Genomic DNA, 21,824 nt, shown 5'->3' with positions numbered 1-21,824 from the left:
TTAATCATAATAAATCCTGAGTTCAGAGGTTGCACCCCAGCAGTCTCGCTTTCCAGGGCACCCTGCACCTCTGCTTATGAGATGGGACGTATGACCAGCGCGCTGACCCTCATCATTCACACGCTGCATTTCTCCTACACACCTACTTTGTTCTGGTCCTAGCAGTAGGGATGGAATCACAACTTCTGAGGAGACCAAGTACCTGCTAAGAATCTCACCATGTAATTCCTCACCTCTACTCTTGTAGATTTTCAGTCATTTGCCTTTGGTTTTGCTGTAAGGCTTTGGATTGTAGTGCCATGTACCAACGTGATTCTAATTTAAGTAGCATGTATTAGCCTCTTAATGTTACTATATATATTCTGTTTTATAATGCAATTGACTGAGGAAGGTTGTGTTTTGTCTCATTTTTTAGCCAGCAAAAATATACACCCCTTACTTTTCCAGACTCTAGAGCAACATCAAATTAATTTAAAGTGTGTTTCATTTTGTTTAGTTTCTCTGAAACTCTCTTCTTGCTGTTAATAATAATAATTACTCTTTCTTAGCTCTCCGATCAGCTAGTAAATTTCACCAGTTGATCAAATTGGGCAAATGGGATGAAAAAGAAATCTTAGTTACATTTATACTACTTAAAGTCCTACCATAAAGTAGTGTTCCTTTCAACTCCTTTAGTTTATATCGTGTGAGAAATTATGTCCTCCTTGTACCACTGCTGTATAATACATATATGAAAAAAACAAAAAGCTTGCAGTCTCAGTGGCCTTATCTGGTGCACTGATACAGTTAGCATAGGCTTTCAATGCATTTCTGATATTTTAAACATTAAAAACATATCAGTGCAAAGACAAATTGCATGGAATATTGCTTTGCATTATAGGAGGATGCTCAAGAAACCTTCAATGGTAAGTATAAAAGACAACAAATTCTAAGAAAAGGGTGGGAAACACCAAGGAAGATGACATATTTAATATTAGGCCTGTACCGAGATAGATCTTTGTCCTAGTATTATAAAGATTTAAAATACACTTTGTAAATATTTTATTTATTTGTTTATTTTAGAGAGGGACTGAGAGCGGGGGTGAGTGCAAGCAGGAGGAGGAGCAGAGGGAGAGGAGGGAAAACTCTCAAGCTGATTGGGCCCCGAGCACAAAACCCGACGCAGGGCTCTATCTCATGACCCATGAGGTCATGACCTGAACCAAAACCAAGAGTCAGAGTCTCAAGTGACTGAGCCACCCAGGCACCCCAGAATACATTTTTATGTAGATGTGAAAATGCAGAAATCACGTTGCTGGTTATTGCAACCACAATGCACAGAGAATGCCTTTTTGTAAAAATGGTGCACCCCGTGCTCCCTTTGTATGCTTTTGTTGAGTATAGTCTTTGAGCACGTCTTTCTAAGAGTTTTGATACATTGCAGTGATCCCTCCACGTTCTTTCAACCATCTCCACTTGGTATCAACCTCTGGTTTGGTGTAAAGCTATTGTCCATGCTGCTCAACTACAGAAATAACCATTTTCTATCCAGGTGGTAACATACGACTTGAGATCTTATTAGTTCAAAATACATTTTATTGAGCGCCAGCTGATTATCAGTCCCAACTGTCCCATATACTCACAATGTATCAGGGAACAAAACAGACAACCTCTGCCTCCTGGAGTTTACACTCTAGCGGGACTACACAATAAAGAAACGACAAATTATTGCATCATATATCAGATGGCATTAAATACTGTAAAGTGCTATAAAGAAAACATAAAATTAAGGGGATAGAGAGCTAGAGGCAGAAGAACTTTTTCTATAAAGGCCACTCTGATCTGATGACATTTAGAAAGAAATTGCGTGTGGTATGCCATATATATGTATAGGAAGAGGAAGATTTTTCAGGCAGAGGAAATCAATACAGTCAAGATTCTATAGACATTTTTTTCTAACAATAACTAACATTTACTCAGCTTTGTATGTCAAGTGTATGAGAAATACTTTTCTATTATATGAGATCTTACGCCCTAGAGTGAACAAAAAAAAAGAAAAAAAAGATTTTTTGGTAAGAAAAAATTCTATTTCTGGTACATCTGGCTAGAGATAGCCTAAGCAGAAGAGACTGTATACTCTGTCGCCAGGAAGCCTCAATTCAAATCCTATCTCAGACGCTCACTAGCTACGCATGTCCTTTGTGTAAGTCACTTGCCAGTCTGTGACTCCTTCCCCTGAAACATAAAATGTGCAACTACCCCCACCCTAAGAGTTGTGGAGAGGATTAAATGATATAAAGCAGGCAAAATGCATAGATAGCACTCTCCTTGGCAAATGGCAAACCACTGACCATTTTTATAACCCCTCCTATTTTATCACCTGATTCAGATGTCCTGGTCCTGGGTGATTTTGCCATGGGAGTGGCAGTTATATACTAAAGACGCCTTCCCATTATTCTGCAGACATTTCAGTGAAGAAAAAGAAATCAGGATTTCTAAACTGAATTCTGATTCTAATATGTGTCTCCCAAGCATCTGCGTAGGCTTACATCTGGGTTCAAAAGGGGCCCCATATACGGGAATCCTTTGTGTGTGAAATGATCTGCCAACATCTTTTTATCAGTTTAAGGATGGAATCATCCAAATGATTTAATTTAATAGGGGATCAATTCATCTTTTTAAATGTTTCTTCCTCAAAATATACGATTAGATTTTTTTTTCCAAAATGTAAATAATACAGAAGTGCACTGAGCAGCACTGCTCTGTGAAACACTATTCTTATGCAACTTGGATCTACTTTGTAAATTCTCAAGACCGTCTCATATAAGGATTCCACATTCATTGCAGCAGATTAATAGGGCCTTGGTAAATGTATAATAGAACCGCATTATATATTTATAATAGGACAAATAGTTAACACATACACAAACCCTGTTTCTTCTAACTATCGGTAAAATCAGGAGAAAGTACAGATGAACTGGTAACACCCATCATATCACATTTTAGACCCATAAATTTGACCAGACATCGTAGTTAGGAGGATTTTCAGAATCACTGATAGGGATCCAACTCCGATTGGCCCTTGGTTTGAAGGAGTTAGTGGACTTAATAGGATACCAGGAACATGGATCAATGGCTGGTCTTTGCAAACTGTTTAAAAAGAAATATGGCACAAAGTTTAAATATTGTGCTTATTTGAAAATTTGCTCCATTCACCTGACACTGTGTTTTTGATCCAAAGACCAGGGAACAGGGGCCTGCTCAGTATGGACAATGCATGTACTCACTCAGTTCCTTGTTTAGCAGCATTGAAAGGAGTACGTTTTTGATTTTGACCTGTTATGCCAAGTGTCTCATCAATCTCACAAATAATATTTAATTCACACATTAAAGATCCTGACAATAATCACAAGTCTTGGGGAACCACCACAGCCTTTTCTGTCAATTAAGAAATGAGGTTTGTACGGGGAAAGGATTTCAAATAATATACTTTACTTGGTTTTGCTTAAAAAGCTGGACGTATGCAACTAGACTTTGAAAAAACATGAACTGCTTCAATCCTGCATCCAAACATTCAGACAGATTATATTAGCTTGAACTCATAGCTAAATCTGGCGTTCCTAAGTTAAGATTCCCTTTCACATTCTGAAACAAGTGTCTAGTTGGAGTAGTGTATGTTTTGTAGTTGATAATGTTTGCTTTCACACACACACACACACACACACACACTCACACACAAAAGACTTTAAATTGGTACATTATTTTTCAGAATAAAAAGTATTTTTTTCCTAGGGTCATTGAAAGCAGATTGAAAGTACTACAAAAAGTTAGCTTTACATTTATTTTGAAATTTTATCATGCTTATGTGTGCATTATAACAAATCACAGAGTATAGAAGGGTTTCTGATGAAAAGTAGTCCTCTGACTATTTTTTTCTTACTCACCATTCTCCACCTTCAGGACGGATTTTTCTATTCCTGTTTTCATTCTTCTGTAGGTTATCTTCCTAACACTAGGTATGTTTATGTCTCTATTTCTTAATTCCCAACTTGAGACTATGTCTGTTCGCTTCCTAGGAAAGACAAGATTTATCTCATTCTATTTCATCTTCCCTCCCCCGTCTTCTCCCAAAGTTTGACAGTTTTATCATTACTTGGAGAATTCCATCCATTACCTTGCAACTTTGAATGATTTACATACACTTCTATTTATGAAACGATCTATCCCAGTCAGTAGTTTAACTTCTCTTCTCTCCACCTTTCCTCTTCCTCATTTTTCTGATTGACTTTAACTTATCAAGTGGGTTAGTACATTCTCTTCTTCACACCCAAGTAATTCTTGCCGGTTTGGTTCATAGGTCGATTTTTAAAATTGGAAGTCAATTTGCAGTGTTTATATTATCATGACCCTGTGAATATTGTTCACTGCCAGAAAAAATAGGATGAAATTTCCTACCTAAAGGTCTAATGCCATGATGCTGGGAACACTTAAATATATATATATATATATATATATTTCTAGTGTCAAAGTCACCTGGTTTCTTATTTTCTATGTACCATTCAAGAGCTAAGAATCCTGGTGCGTTTTATGTGGGTTTACATTTGGACCATAGTATTTTGTCATCTGTTTTATTTTCTTGAAAATATTGTCTTTCTATATGTGTATTTCTCAAAGTTTCCATCTTTTTATGCCTATTGTCTCTCTTGAACACCCCCTTTTTTCATGGAGACCTCTTTTCTGAGGCTCCAATTTGGACCAGCTCAGTTTTAGACCTGAGATATAGCCATCAGCCCAGACTTGCATTGGAGGATTGCCTGGATAATAGCCTCCCTTCCTGAGATCCAATATGTTCCAATAATATTTAATCAAGTACTTTTTTGTGACACACAGGAAAATAACTGTCTAGTAAAAGAATTTCTAGTAAGGGAATTTATGGAGGCCCTCTCTGTTTGAAATGTCTTTCTTCAACCCTCACATTTGAGTAAAAGTTTGTTATGACCTAGGGTTTTAGGTAAAAAATATATTTTCTCCTACATTTCTTTATTCTTTTATAAACTGGTATAGCTGAGGAAAATTCCAATTCCAGTCTTAATTTGATGTTTTATTTTTTTAGTGTTTTATTTATTTATTTGAGAAAGAGAGAAAGCACAGGCTGAGGGTGGGCCTGGGGAGTGGCAGGAGGAAAGGGACAAGCAGGCTCCACGCTAAGCACAGAGCCCAATGAGGGGCTGGATCCTCAAGGCAGACATTGAACCAGCTGAGCCACCCAGGTGCCCCAATTTGATTTAAGAAGCTGTTTTATTTATTTAGAAAATTGCAGTACCTTTATCCTTGGAGTCCTTTAATTTTCACAAGGATAGTTGAAAAAAATTTTATTGAGTTCTGTGCACTTGATTTATCAAAATCTGTGAACTCTAAGACCTCTGACTTAAATTCTCTTTTATTATTCTTCTGATGATTGGTTATTTTCTTCTCAACCTTTTTTTAATTTTCTTTTTCTAGAACTCTTTTTAGTGTAATTACCTTTTTCTTTCACAGTTTTTGTTAATCTTTCAGTTCTACCGATTGGGACAGAGCAACCCCCCCGCCCCCACTTTTCCTCCTCCTTTTTTTTTTTTTTCTCTTTTTTTCTTCTTTTTTTTCCCCTCCTCCTTTTTTATATCAAATTTTTAAGCCCTAAACACCTAAGTACACTAATTATATTCTCTAATAATTTTGCTTTCCTTTTACATTGCATTGTGTTTGGTTACATGGACCTAGTATCACCTCTGATTTCTCTGTTTATATAAGAGAACTTTTTGTTGTTTGTTCCTCTTTTGTTTATTGAATAACTTGTTATCTCTTTTAGTTCCATAGTCGTCTTTTCTGTTTATCTTGGTATTTCTCTTTGATGCTATTGATTTTTCACTCATCTGATGATCATATGTGCTTGTTCATTTTTAAGATAAAAGAATAGTTAGCAGACATGGGTTTTCTTGGCAAATTTGCAAACATGCAGATAGTTCTGTTTGTGCCTCTCTCTTCAATATGCAGTAAGACTTGTTCATATGAATAAGGGGGGGCAACTGTCAGGCTCATCATAGATTTACCAGACCAAGTGCTTGGAATATGATTACATGTCACAAGTCAGAATAATCAGACCTGTATTCAGAACTTCAATATACACACCAGCCTTCTGTTTCTCTCTCCAAGTATCTCATTTAATTTCTTTAGTAAAGAATGTCCTGTTTTTTTTTTTTTTGTTTTTTTTTGTTTGTTTGTTTGTTTTCTTTTTGTTTTTTTTTTTCCCCACAAACACAAATGCTAGGTTACCTGGAAGGACTATGGCCTGGCACAACCATCTTAAATACCGATTCTTAGATCATCATTTTCCTTACACGTCATCTCTGTCCCTGAGCCCAAAGCCACTGCAGTGGTTGGGCAGAAACATTGACTCTACTCTCCCAGAGATGAGAGCCTTTCTGCAGCAAATTCTGCTCTGCTCGCTGATTTACACACCTCTGTCATTTTCTCCCAAAACCTCGTTGAAATATCTACGATGTTGATAACCACCTGTCCTCTTTGGTTCTCTGTATTTATTAATTTTATATGTTTCATGTCTTTTTTATTCATAAAGGCCTCAGGAGGAAAAGGGGATTAATTCATTTCCTCAGTATATCTTCTTGAATTGAAAGTCAAGAAGAGATATGCAAATTCTCAGATTCCTAAAAGCTCATCATTTTGAAATAAATAAATATTAATGACATGCACATTTAAAATTAATAACAATGAAACATTTGTTTCTTTTCCCTAAGAGAATTATAACAAGTTATCTTAAAGCTCTTGTGAACAAATGATAAATTCTAAGAGAAGGCCGACAAACAGAAATTTCTCTTTAAGGTTTTCTTTCTTCAAGACGGAGACATGCCCATAGCCAGTGAATGGGCATTTTTGAAGTTCAAAGGCTGAGTCATGTTTTGGGGTTAGAAAATGAAGATCCTAAAGATGAGCTAAAAGTGTGTGTGTGTGTTTGTGTGTGTGTGTGTTTCCGCTTTCTTTTAGAAACTAAAAATATGGTCCATGTTTCATTGCAAAGATTTAGCCAGGATTATGGGATTTATGAAAAAAGGATGTTTCATTGTTTTACAGGAAGCTTTTTATCTGAATCATCAGTATATGGCTTGTTACTTATCAGTTCTGTCATCCTGGGATCTTTTTCCTCTAGAATTTATAATATGATAGCTCTTATTCCTTAAGGGATATGAAAAGTGCAGCTTGGTGAGCTGCTTCTGTGCCACTGAATACTATTTGGATTTCCATTTTTACATTGTAGTGAAAAGGGCCATTAACTCTTTATTGAGAACTCATTTGGTACACAGGTATTAATTTAATTATTCCTTTATTGGAAGGACGGTTGAAGGCAGTTAAGAAGTTACTGATTTGACTTGTTTCTCATAGTTGCATATATCTGATATTTTATTATAATCATAAATGAATTTTGAATGATATCATAATGTATTATATTGTATTATTTTATAATTAAACTATAAAATAACTTCTTATTTTAGTAGTGATAATCTGATAAGTTTCTGCGAAAGGTCATGGTCCATAATAAAAGATACACATTTTTCTTTCAAAGAGGTTACACTTATGCCGAGATTTTATGATAATTTTCTCATTTTAACTACTTGCACGTATAGTGGAAGTCATCGGAATCTGTCCCTCAAGAAGGTTCAGAATTGCAATATTATGAAATAATGCTTCTACACAGTGATCTCTAAATAAGGGCTATTAAAATGTCGGATGAAACAAATTCTCTATAAAGGTTTATTTTCTCTGGAAATCAACTTGTAAACAATTTGCATTATCTGGGGAGTCTGCAATTTGAGGCTTTATTTTGGAGAAGTACGGTGGGGATGAAACCTGGAACTGTCCATTCATTGGATAAGCTAGAGAGGAGATCTATGACCCAAAATAGGGGGTATCTGTTTAATTATTGTGGATATGTGGCTAATATTTCACTCTATAGTAATTAACTTAAGATTTCACCAGTTTTTCCAATTGCATTTCACTTCTTGGAATTTATGTCAAAAGTCAAAGGTCGTGATTTTCAGCTATTAATCTTTCCTGTCTGGAGAAACAATCCAAGTGTGTTTAGCTGGAAGAGCTGCTTCAAGCAGTTGACTGTACAGTACCAAACTTCAGAATGTTGCAGTTTATGTAACCAATCTCACTTATTTAAGTTTCGCTGACAGATCTTTTTATTTTGTTTATCACCAAATAACAATGCAAACATGTCATGAGGCAGCCTTAGACATGCTGTGTGGTCACTGAAAGCAATAGCTCTAAATGGATTTTTTGGCCTAAGTCTCTTCAAACTTTTTAAAAGCATTTTATTGTTATAAAGTCTCTTAAACCTTAAAGCATCTTATTTTCAGATGCAACTATGGAGGAAAAAATAAGCTTCTTATTTACAAAAGGATGAAAGTAAATCACTTTGTTTTCTTGATGGCCAGTTGTGTGGTTAAGCAGAAAAGCTATGTTATTACAGTATTTTTGTAGACAGCAGTTTAGGAGAAAAACTGCAAATGGTGTCATGGTGAAATGTATTACTGGAAATTGAAATTCCAATTTTAAAATTAGACAGGCATTTTTATGTGTTTATCATATTAGAATAATTAAATTTCTCCTGCAGATTAGAATGTAAACTTTTAGCAAAAGTATACTCCTGCTATATTTTGGTAACACAAATGTTATTATGTAAGCACTGTAGGGTTTTGGGCTTTTCTGGATAATTATGAGTAAATGATCATTTTGTAATGAAATCATCCTCGGCTTGTGACTCTCAACTGATTTTTCCATCTGGTGTTTGTCATGTAAAGATGTCCATTCAGCAGTATTAAGCAGTTTGAAAAATACCAACCGAACTTCAGGATTTACAGAGGGTCCTTATTTGATATGGTGTTTCCAGATTTCTCTCTTTCATATTTACATCCTCTCCCTCTCTCTCTTTGGAAGGCATTTTCTTCTTAGGAGAGCATAAAAGACATTTGGGTTTTATTCCTACTTCACCTAAAAAAGTTGAATTAGTGCTATCATTTTCTATCTGTTCTTTATGTATCTTACATAGAAAATAGAAACACTACTTTAACCAGATTTGTTTCTTTGGGTCATGTTGAGGTCTGCAAAAAATGAAGGTGATCAAACCACAGGACATTTCTTTCTTTATCTCAATTCCTAAATTATCCTCTGATAATAAACTTTACAATAAACATCTCCCTTTCTACCACTATCCCACCACCAACCATACATACCCTTTTGAATCAAGCCTCCTTTTTATCCACGATTAAGTACAAATATCTAGTTGAGCCGTATACCAGAGAAATTCCTTGCAAAGCACCGTGCATGTTTGAATCACCATTTGATAGTTAAAATATTCACAGGTCCAGTTTTCCAGAAAGTTTCCAGAATATTTTTTTTTTTTTTTAAGAAAAGAAAATAAACTTCATTGAGTTAAATGTTCTCTTCTCTCAAGGTTTTCCTTGCTGGATGTTTCTACTTACCAGGCCTGTTCACCCTGCCTTTTTGCTCTGCTCTTTTTTATCTTGCAGAAAGTACTGCATGATGGATTTCTTAGGTGACTTTTGGTTGGGTTTTGGCATCAGAAACACCACTGAGAGTTTGGAAGGAAGGAGTGAGGCATGTGGAGTGATTTCACCTCTCCAGCCTTACCAGTGTCTCCTCTCCATTGACGTCTCTTCTACTAGAGGTTCCCCAAATGGTTTCAGCATCCTCCATGTGAACATGGCCTTGAGCTCCAGTAACATGATTGGCACCTTGTCCCTCAAGTGTAGACACCTATTGTTGCTAATACTCAGTTCATTTTCCCATTCTGGTCTGGGTTGCTGCACAGCTTTTGGCCAGAGTCAATACCCTACCTCCTGGCCAGGCCTTTGGGGTGAGGTGCCCCATCACTGTGACTCTGAGGAAAGGAGGAAAGAGAGGCATCCACAAGCATTGGGGTTTATCAGATTGGTGGTGTGAGCTAGACTACTTATGAACAAGTCTGGGAGAAGGGACCACCCGCACCAAGGGGCTTCCAGGTGTGCCACCCCTATAGAACTCCCAACATCTTGTGTGAGATCTAGCTTCCTCCTGAAGTATGACAGTGGCTTCAGAATCTTAGAATCTGATTCTACCATTTTTTGAGCCATCCGTGACACTCAGCACATTGTACCCCATCCCCTCCTTGTCCCTATTTCGGGACCAGCACATGCTCTTCCCACACATTCTCAAAGTAACATCATGCACCCTGCAGGCTCCAGCTGTGCCTTGTTGGCCTTCCTGGAAAACCCCACACTCCTCTACCAGGGATGAAGGCCCACCTCTAGCCCTCCAACAACACCCATAAAAGAAAGACATTTTTTTTTAACAAATTAAAAAGTTTTTAGTAATAGAAAAAACTTATTCTTTGGAAGCAGTTCTTGTTAAGTTCCCTGTAAAACAGTAAGCTTACAGAAAATGCCTTTCTCATGAACAGGAAATCACTATGCTTTTGGCCCAAGATAATATTTGGGTTGCTTCACTTTACTCTGATCACTTCTGTAGCCTCTCCTAAATCCTGATGTCACCAATTACCTGCCTTAAATTTCTTCTCTTTTAGCTACCCAAAATAGTTGATCTTTTTCTGGTTGGATCCTAATAGATACAGAAGTCCATTTATATTCCCAGACGAAGGGCAGGATAAGATCTTACCGTGTGCTTAACTTTTCCCTATATGCTGCAGCATCACATGATTTTCATTCTAGTAGAAGAGCTGCCAGTAAATAGGATAACTAAGTAAAATATGTGGTTTGTTGAATAGTGATATGTGCAAGAGATAACAAGAGAAAGAAGAAGTGAATAGAATGTGAGATTAATTTTTTAAATGGTCATGGCAAATTAAGAGTAAATAAAACTCTGTCTCGTGAGATTTCTCCTTTGCTGAGTCTTTTCCAGCACTGGCACAAAACAATTTTCAAACAGTTTTAACTCAAAAATATGAATGTAAAGAAGGGAGTGAAGTGTGTGGACTAGGGTAGTTGGCAGTAGTTTTATGGGAGAAACATGATTTCATTTAGTTCTTGAATCAAGAGAGGATTTGGAAAACATTACTTTTGTGTAACTGCCCCTAATTAAATCAATACTCCTCTATTTCATATCACATAGAACCTTGGTGGTGATCATATTAAGGATGAACTGCATGTCTCTTCCTATTACAACATCACTTAGAGAGTAATGATTTATTTGCAAGTTGAATATATTTGTGTCCATGTATTTGTATGTAAAAGTAAAGAGGAAATGAAAATTTCCTATTACACATTAATTCCCCTAAATTCAATCCTGCTATTTCAATTACATTTACCTCATTTTTAATTTTGTTTTATAGAAAGGTTTATTTTAGATATTCATCTGTTTCAATAGACTTAAAATTACTTTCCAATTTGTTTGGTCTGTTGGAGTTTTAGATTCATTTCCTCGTTCAACACATACCTACTGAGCACCTACAGTAGGTCTGAAGATGATTGTAGTTTCTGAAGATGCAACAGTGAGACAAGAATGTCTGCCTTTATGGGCTTACATTGTAACAGAAGAGTTTGGGGGGGGGAAGCAGGATAAAAATGTAAAATGTCTGACATGTTCAATATTGATAAATGATAGAGGAAGGAAATAAAGCAGAGATGCTGGGTAGGAAGTGCTTGTGTGAGTGCTCCAGTTTGATTGGTCAAAGAAGGCCTCAAGAAGAAGAGAAGGTTTCAGTAAAAATGTGATGAAATCAAAAGTGATGAGCCATGCATGTGTCAAGGGAAGAGGAGGATTTCAAGTTGTAGGAACAGCAACTATAAAGCCTGGTGGCAAGACGACTCCTTGCGTGATTTAGCACCTGAGGTTACTACCTACCTGCAAGGAGGATCTGTGGTTATGTTTGGTTTCATTTTGTGTTGTTTCCTGTGGTATTATAAAGCTGATCCATATCAGAGAAAGCTAATTTACCAACGTACAGGAGAATTTTCAAAATCAACCTTTACTTTGTTGAACTTCTCAAGCTTGATATTTTTTTCCATTAGATTATTTTCCTACTAATTTTTGGTTTTTGAAAAATGATGGCAAAGTAGGCAAGTGTCTTGCATGGACTATTATGATCCATGAGTTGGCATTTAGGGTCACATGATAAAGAGAGGATAGGAGAGCGAATGTACTCAGTTTTCTAATGTTAATAGAAAAGTAATGTCACACTGGGAGTTTGTAGATTCCACAAGAATGAAAATATTATTGTAGGTAAAGATTAGAAATCAGGAATAAGACAGAGCCAAAATGGTGACATACTTATTTTATTTTAGCTCCAGAGAGCAATGAAGCAAGCCCTGTACCTCTTCTTTTGACTTTTCAGCTGGTGCATATCTGTGCTAATCAATGAGTTCAGAAAACAAGAATTAAAATAAAACCAAATTCCAAAAACGTGATTACTCAGTGAGAGAGAAAATGCCTACGTGGAAAATATTTCAAATCAAACCCTCAGAAAACAAAAACTCTGAATTTCCAAGAAATGCTATGCATGTTGGCAGCGCAAACACAGGCACACCCCAGATCTCTGAACTAACATATATGAGGTGTTAATGACCCACGGATTAGCATCCACACCCGCCTTCAGCATAAAGAGTGATTCAAAGGCCAGTCAGTTCCAAATGCCATAGCCAATCAGGAAGCTGGAGGATTATCACTGAATGACACAAATTTGAACGTGGCAATATGATACACTTTTGAAAGAAAATGCCTCCAAAGAACTTAAGTATTCCGGTCTCGTTTGATTTTCTTTCTGAAATTTAGCAAGTACTTCTAAAATAAACTACTTTTGATTGTGTGCCTCTATCAAAGCCTATTTGGTAAAGATGCAAGGGGAATTTCATTATAAATTCCTGCTTTCCTCTTCTAAAATTTTTTTCCTTTGGGGCCTAGAAATTTCCACGTCTGGTTTTATTCTTAATGGAAACTCCTTGGAAAAATGTGAAAAATCCATAGATCCAATACACGCTTGGGAACTTTGGCGTGGAGACATGAAGGTCTGTTTCCGCTGTCTTTATCAAAAAATTAATGCAATTTCTATTCTTGTTTTTGCTTAAAAATAGCACAATAAACCACTTCAAGGTTCCCAGCAGATCAGGCCTCCAGGGAGAGAAGTACGTAGCAAGCTACATAATCCAACAGTATGAGAGGAGTCCTGAGTCAGTTGGCACGCGAAAAAATTTCATATGAAGGAGCAAGAGGTGATGGGGTCTCAACATGACAGGACTGAATCTAAACAGGGAAATCTGTCTTCCATTTTTGTCACCTCAGAACACAAAGCCAAATTGGAGTGACTTCATAGAAGAACAACAAAATGATTAGGGCACAAAGGGCTTGATTTATGTGGAGAGATTAAAAGAGCACAGAGTAATGTATATTTTGGCTAAGTGATTGCTAAGAGGAGCATGATAACAGTCTGCAAATATGTGAAAGACGTAAACGCCTCAGGAGAAGAAGAATCCTCTGGAACGATGCAAATGGACAGCACAAAGGGCAAAGGGAAAGTTTGAGTTAAAAATGAGAAGAGAAGGAAAATGCGCACCGTGAGAACTGATCCCATTCCTAGGAAATCAGTGAGCGTCCTCATTGTTGGGACATTTGAAATATCCCAAATAAAACTTCAGGAGGCTTACTAGAGGAGCCGTGCTTTCCCGGTGTGGTGCTGTGGAATCTGTGATCCCTTGGGTCAAAGGAAGAAAAGCTCAGGTGTGTGTGTGTGTGTGTGTGTGTGTGTGTGAGCACGTGTGTCACTCACGTGGTACATGGAATTGGGAAAGAATAGGAGAGTGGGGTTTGTTGTACTTTGTTTGAAAAATAGACAAAGAAAAAACATAAGGAAGAGGAAAAAATATTTCCTAGCCGCATTGAAATGGAGAAATTTTAAAAACCTATGAGTAACTAAGGGAAACAAAAAATCTCCTATTGGATTTTGGAGATTCACCAAATATTAGAACCAACTCCTAAGGTCATGTTGCCCTTATATGACATCATTCAGAGGATGTAGGTAATTATATCTCAGCCCTACTGCCCACACTTCCTAACCTCAAGGTTGGGGGGGGGGGTAGTCATAACTACTTTTGGAGTATGTTGGATTTTTTTTTTAATTTTAAACGCCTCTTATCCAACCATAATATAAAATATTCTTTGAAGCAGTTTGTCTGTAACAGCCTGGAGTGGTGGTGCATCAACCTTTGTAAATGCAGAGTAAACAGTATTGATTTGGAGAAATGGAGAAAAGAGGTGTTTTCATTCTCATGCAGCCCTGCCCTGGCCCTCTGGCTCCCTTTAGCACACCGCATGCAGATACCAAGTATGTGCTGGTGTCTGAAAGGCAACATTTACAACCATTTTCCCCGGGAAGAAAGAGGGGAAGAATCTTCCACAGAATTAATAAGAGGTTGGGGGGGGAGGAAGGGGGGAGAAGGAGAATTTTATCTCTCCGCCCTCCCCCTCTGCTTGGTTTTGCAGCTAACCAACCGGCTGTTTACCTCCAGCAGTAGGTCAAGTGCACAGCCCTCTGCACAGCCAGCGCTCTGTGGAGTGACCAAGTGCTCCAGCTGCCACCCTCGTGAGACTGAGCACATCTGCTCCGAGATGTTTGCAGCATTCCCTGACCTGGGGCATGGGAACCTCAGAACATTTCCTAACCCAGGTCTCATTAGCTTGATACAATTAGATTACTGAAGAATGCAGTTGACGAAAGGCACATATTATTTATAATTTCCATTAGCAGTAAAAATTGTTCCAGACAAAATTTCATAAGGCCATCTCATGTCATTTGTCACACGATTAATCTCACCGAGGGGTGGGGGTTGGGGGGGAGACGGCATAAAAGAATCATAGGAAACATTTACATGCCAAAAAATTGATGTACTTTTTTCTCTTTTTTTAGTTTTTCTTTCAGACAGAAACCATTACTACCCTTAGTTTAGCAAGATGGGGTGTGTGTGTGTGTGTGTGTGTGTGTTTGGTTAATGCTGTGTATCATTTATGGCCTCAGCTTGTGAACTTTCATAAGAATGAGTTCAGGGATAAGCAATTACTGAGCTGACGTTTACAATTTGGGGTCTAAACTGTCATTAACGACACTTAACAGTAACACACCGGTTGAGGTGGGAGGTGAGTTCAGGGGACTGGGTCCGAAGAGGTAGTTTCCAGTGTTACTTATCTGTCAGGTACTAATGCTCAGTCCTTGAAGAAGAGGCAAAAAAATCTTCCCTGTAATTCAGTTTTCCCACTTGTATATTTAGATGGTTACATCAGACAAACACCAGGAATGTGGGAAGATCTAAAGTTGTCTAAGTTAATGGTTAATGATTAGATGAGATAAGTACAATTTGTTGTTTGAAAACATTATATATGTAAAGTTTTATAAAAAGTATTATATAAAGTATATACAACGTATTATGTATATGCAGATGTGTGTGTATATATATAGTGATAGACTGATATATTGCAGCATGTTTTCTTAGATTTTTTAGGGGAAAGCAGAAATAATTAAACTGACTCTTTTTCAAGATGTTCAGCAAATAAACAGCAAATTAAATGGTCAAAATGAACATCCTCTCATACAGCTGATCCCTTCCCTTCTTCACCTTTACTACATGCTTATGAGAGCATTTGTCATCAAAGGATCCTAAGTGGGATAGAAAGAAAGAAAATGTCCTTTTTTTTTTTTTGCTGGAATGACCCAGGAAACCTCCCTCTTTAGTCATGCCATTTACTGTACACTGTTCTTGAGGAATAAAGCCAAGCTAGTGTGGACTATAATGTAAGGATATAAGGAATCCAGAGGTCACAAAGAAGTTCATTCTCAGTTCCATGATTCTCCCTAATGGAGGACCCAGATCTACATATTTTCTCTAAATTTACAGACTTCCATATCATACTTTTCGACACGATGCTTATACTAAGCATATGGGTTATTCTTTGATGCAAAAATTGTGGAAAGAGAACATCAAATTAGGTTTCTCTTTACTTTGTTTTAATAATCCCTTAATGAAATAAGGACTTTCTACTCTGAAAAACAATTGGTAAATTTTAATATTGTAAGATACAATTATTCTACATCTTGGGTTCAAACATGTTAGTTAATTAATTAATTAACTCATTTACTCGCTAATTTAATAGACACTTACCAAGCAAATACAATTTGGTGGATACTCTTGGGCATAAGGATACGACAGTTGTGTAAATAAGTGCTGGGATGAGTTACACTGGGGGCTCTGGGAATCCCAAATAAAGACACTTAACATTTATTTTTAATATTAAGAGGAATTTTTCATGTGGTGTTGCTTTTAAGCTGAGACTTAACAAATAACAGGATTTAGCCAACTGAAGAAAAATGGTAAAGTGGGAAATGAGGTGGTGGTTCTATAGGGAAAATGATGCACAGAGAAAGACCCCAAGGAAAATGTTCCAGGTAGAGATGGCTGGGTTGAAAGGCTTGGACATTTATATATCTGAGAAATGATCCTCCAGGAATGTTGTGTCAATTTATATTCTCACTGAAAGTACACAAGAGAGTCCATATTCCCACAAGTTTTACTAGGAATAGAAATCTTAAGATTTATTAGCTATATACTGGTTGAGTGTCTTTTGCTCAGCGCTATGGAGCTTGTGGTCTACACAGCATTAACATGGATAAGACACAGCCTCCGTTCCCCAGGCACTTGTCATCTAGTTGAAGCAAGAACTAAAGAAAAGAACAATAATGAATTATATGTATTAAGAGCACAATTGTGAAATTCACTCAAAAGCTGGTGAGATGTCAGCGGCGCCTGAGTGGTTCAGTCAGTTAAGCGTTCAACTCTTGATTTTGGCTCAGGTCCTGATGTCAAGATTGTGAGATCAAGCCCCAAGTAGGGATCTGTGCTGGGCATCCAGTGTATTTAAGATTCTCTCTCCCTCTCCCTCTGCCCTTTCCTCCCAACCACACCCCTTGCCCATACTCTCTCTCTCTCTTTCAAAATAACAACAACAAATTAGTGAGGTGTCTTAGTAGAAGTCGCTAAAGTGGGTAGAACAAATATCTACTCACTTGATAAAAGACTAGGGATTGAAAAAACATGTTTAAAAAGTGTAGGGGAGAGTAGGAACAGACTGTATTTCTGCATTTATGGGATTACTTTTCGACTTAATATGCTTGTTATAATCAAATTATGAGGATAATTGCTCTTGCTATCAATGATCTTTTCCAAGCTAAAATGTATTATGAAAAGGTTCTATACCTGGCAGTCACGAGTTGTGACACTCTTTATATCTCCTCACCTAAATGCTTTATTTTTAATAGGTATGATTAGAAAGTAAGCACTGACTCATTGCCTAAACAATATTACACAAAAACTATGAACCTCTTCTTATCTATTTTCATAAACTAATGAAAGCATAAATCCCAAACACCTGTGTTTGAAATTGTTTCATGTGATAGAAAATCTATTCTGCATACAATGTTACACCTTTACGGTTTCATAAAGTTTTGTAAGAGTTATTGGCTTTTCTATGCAGTCATGATTTACACTGAATTTTAAAAAACATATTAAGAAAAAATAAAAAATTAAAAAATTAAAAAATTAAAATAAAAATAAAAAACATATTAGGGCAGCCCGGGTGGCTCTGCGGTTTAGCACCGCCTTCCGCCCAGGGCATGATCCTGAAGACCCAGGATGGAGTCCCCTGTTGGGCTCCCTGCATGGAGCCTACTTCTCCCTCTGCCTGTGTCTCTGCCTCTCTTTCTCTCTCTCTCTCTCTCTGTGTCTCTCATGAACAAATGAATAAAATCTTAAAAATATATATATATTAGAATTAGGATAAAGACAAGACCTAACTTTACAGAGCCACAAACTGTCCAACTTTATGTGACTTGATGGACGGTGCACAAACTAGAATCTGTAAGATCCAGATTTATATTGTTCGATTTTTGCATTTTGAAACCTTAGCTACCTGGGGTCAGCTATTTCACTTCTTTGGCACGCCATCTTTGACGTGTGACTCTGGAGATCCTAGTAACTCTTTTATATTTATTGAACATAAATTGTTGACAACGTCTCCCTCAGTTCTGGGTACACTGTAAGCATTCAGAGAACAAAAGTTGTGTTATAGGAATGACTTAAGAGCTGGGGTAATGATTTTGGAAGTCAGTATTTTTAAGATAAATGTTCATACATAAAGGGATATAGTACCAATGCTATATATTTTTTTCATAGTATAATTTGTGTTGTTTAATTTGGATGAGCTGAAATCAACACAATTTCAACTGCAACCCCTATGTTTAGGTCATCGAGACAGAGAGTCTCAACATTAACTGTAATTGGAAATTAACTGTTAAATCTAAACAGGCCAAGTGAAATTAGATATGAAATCTCTTAAGTATTGCTGCTTCTTGATATGAAATTGCATGTACTTTCTATTTTAAAAAGGTAAATGTTTCACTGGTAATTTCTTTATTTATATTTGTTACAGACAGTTTCATCATCCATAAGACTGTTGGTAAGTCAACTGATTTCCCACTGATTTGGGCAAATATAGATTCAAGTGTTGGTCTACTATTATCTTTCTGTCTGTACATCCTACTGGTGGCTAAAAAATTATTAACATTTTGTTTGGTGAACACAAATGTTGAATTCAGAATTGTTAACATTCTGAGACACTGAAGTAAGAAATATATATATATATTTTTAGATTTTATTTATTTATTCATGAGAGGCAGAGAGAGAGAGAGAGACAGAGAGACAGAGACAGAGACGCAGGCAGAGGGAGAAGCAGGCTCCATGCAGGGATCCTGACGTGGGACTTGATCCTGGGTCTCCAGGATCACACCCTGGGCTGAAGTCACCACCAAACCACTGAGCCACCCGGGCTGCCCTGAAGTAGGAAATATTAAATGCATAAAAGTGGGTCCCAATAAACTTCTCTTAAGACATGCAATAAATAATGTAGCAATGAAAAATAATACCTCCTTAATGTAAGGATTACTGGCATATAATCACACAGGCTGTTTATTACATTCTCAAAAATTTCCTCTCACAAAACCATTTTTCCATGAGTATGACCAATATTTCCATTTTTATGTTTTGTTTTCCTCATTGGTCCTTATTTTCTATATTTAGAACATTTTTTAAATATATTTTATTTTTATTTATTGAGAGACACACAGAGAGAGGCAGGGACATATTCAGAAGGAGAAGCAGGCTCTATGCAGGGAACCCAATGTGGGACTTGATCCCAGGACCCCGGGATCATACCCTGCACCAAAGGCAGATAGATGCTTAACCACTGAGACACCCCCGCATCCCTCCCTCCTTTTTCTTTTTTTCTTTGTTAAAGATTTTTATTTATAGAAACAATTTTGATATCTATTTTCATTACCTCCTATCAAATTTAAGACCATGCCATCCCAATGTGAGATAATCAGACAGGTCGAGAATCAGTTTGTCAATTCTGTGTGTCACCCATCCAAGTGGCTATCTTAGTAAGTCTGGTGGCCTTAAACATTAGAAGGGGAGGCAGATTTAGAAGTGGAGGGAAAGGATGCCAGCTTTTGACAGATAAGTGGGTGGCAGATTCTTTTAAAACGTTGTAATAATTAACCAATTAGAGTTTCATCTATAAATTATTTGATAAAATTACTTTTCTTTAATTTTTAAAGGTGGTATCCTTGATAAGGAGTTTTTATGCTGCTCACACTTTATTTTGAATGATTATGTAACAATTTTCTTTTTTAGTCTTCACTAATATTAACTTCTCTGTACAATTGGGAATTGATAAAATGTGAGGAATCAATTTGGAGTTGGGTGTTCTGGGTCATGAATAGTACCTGAGTGCCTGGACCAGAAGTTTGGATAGTACAGATCGAGCAGCAGCAGTCCAGCACATCCCCGGAATGGAGGGAAGCCAGGAGGTAAGTGGGGAGATAAATAAGAGGTTCAATGGCCAAAAGATAAACATATAGAACGAGGTTTGGCACACAGTAGGCTCCTAATGAATGTTTATTAAATGAATATGAAAGCTTGAGAGATTAAAAAGGAACATGAGGGAAGAGATTTTGTTTATTCATCTGAAGGTAGATATGGGGATGGAAAAAAATATGAAGCAGTGGAGAAAGTGTGGCGAAACAGGATTGCACCTTCTGTCAGAAATCCTTTGCAGGATCCACTGCTAAAGTAGATATTGGCTGCCTCTCTTTACTCTATTTTGTCCTTGCTCCTTGTCATCTGGTAAGAAAGTCCTACTCAAGGAATTTCAAATTATTGATCTTTTCTCTCTGAAGCGTTACTCCTTAAAGACTTCATCCTAACTGTGGGATCAGTAAGGTGAATAGAACCAAACAACATACGTTTATGATCTTACTTTACTTCATCATAAGGCATATGGATAACAAAGATGGAGTAGGAAAAGCTAGCTGAAGACACAGAATATTTACTCATATGGACCTAGCTAAAAATCTTTGGGAGATGCATTTATCTTTTTTTATATTTTTTTGCCTACTAGCATCTAGCATTCAGAACAGTGTTAATGAGTAACTTCCTGACCAGAGTCAAGGAGAAAATGTAGATAGGCAAACTTAGAAAATTATACAGTTTCTTATATAATATCTCAACTCAGGAGCAGATAAGAGATCAGATTTGGCCATATGGTTGGTCTACTTTGCCACAATTCATAGACTATCTGCTTGGCTTTGTATTCACTTTCTCCACGTACACGCTTGCAAGCCTCTTCGGTAGCAGGAACTTTTTCTTGAATTAATCAAATTATGACCTCTGAAATTCCCTTAGTAGGATTTTAGGAACTTTCCAATCTTTTGAGATTTCCTTTTGGGCTATCGGTTCCAAAAGCTTCTCTTTTCAGACATCAATTAAGCGAATGTTATATATTAATTAAAAAAAGGTAAAATAGTAGATCATGACTAGGCAAATAGAATACAAATACTCAGGTAAAGTTTCAAATTTTACTTGAAAAGGCAAATATGATCCACATAAGTTCACGACCTTTTCTACATTAAGATAAAGTGATCCCTTGACAATGTAATTTGTTTCTATGCTGTTGTGATATGGAGGGAGGTTGCAAAGGGTTCCAGAAGTTTGACGGAATATCCCCTCAACTCTTCTAACATGGGAGCAAAGGTATTTCAAAGTGTGAATCTGGGTCTTTCATTGCTGTTTGCACATTTTTATTTCCTATCTAGATGAGAGCTCATTAGACTGTAGAAAGTGCTTTCACTTGAACCCTGAGAACCTTGTTCTGATTCTGAAACAAAATAGCCAGCTCCTTTAATCAAGTTTTTTTTTTTTTTTTTTTTTTTTTAGCTTTCTAAGCATTTAGTATAAGATAAAGGATGCTCAGTGGAAGGCCTATCATGTCTTCTTAATATCTAATATTCTCATATACCCTATCATGTGATTAGTTTTCCTTATATAGTGAAACATAGCTAAGGTTCCATGATCAGTATTTCCTGAGCTGAAGCTCTAAAGCATTCAAGAATGTATCTGTTGATAGAACTGTCCACACAGGTAATATAATTTACCCTTGAAAACACTGTATAGGTCTCCAGACCATGAAGATATTACTTTATGCACATCATCCCAGTATGTATGCTTTAAACAGATCATTGTTAATAATCAGTTTTCAAAAACTTAGTCGCACTGTTATGTTCCTAAGGAGGTTTGATGATCCTGAAACAGCTAGTGGTTGAAATCCTCAAATATATACGGATATACAAAAATGACTTGTGATTCCTGGCTAAATAAATCGAGTGATTGTAATCT

General features: G+C 36.8%; 1 long non-coding RNA gene across 8 annotated transcripts in view; it reads left to right on the top strand.

Annotated features, from left to right (window-relative positions):
- LOC102156728 overlaps positions 1-21,824 on the top strand; it is a 266,073-nt gene that overhangs the window by 86,020 nt on the left and 158,229 nt on the right. For all 8 annotated transcript variants that reach the window (XR_005374309.1, XR_005374310.1, XR_005374305.1 and 5 more), the window contains exons 2-3: positions 18,523-18,549; positions 19,785-19,960. This is a non-coding gene — a long non-coding RNA (uncharacterized LOC102156728). The remainder of the gene's footprint in view (positions 1-18,522; positions 18,550-19,784; positions 19,961-21,824) is intronic.

This window comes from Canis lupus, chromosome 19 (genome assembly GCF_011100685.1).
Source record: "Canis lupus familiaris isolate Mischka breed German Shepherd chromosome 19, alternate assembly UU_Cfam_GSD_1.0, whole genome shotgun sequence".
NCBI classification, from domain to species: Eukaryota; Metazoa; Chordata; class Mammalia; order Carnivora; family Canidae; genus Canis; species Canis lupus.
The sequence above is the reverse complement of the archived record's forward strand: the minus strand, read 5'-3'. Positions and strand labels throughout refer to the sequence as shown.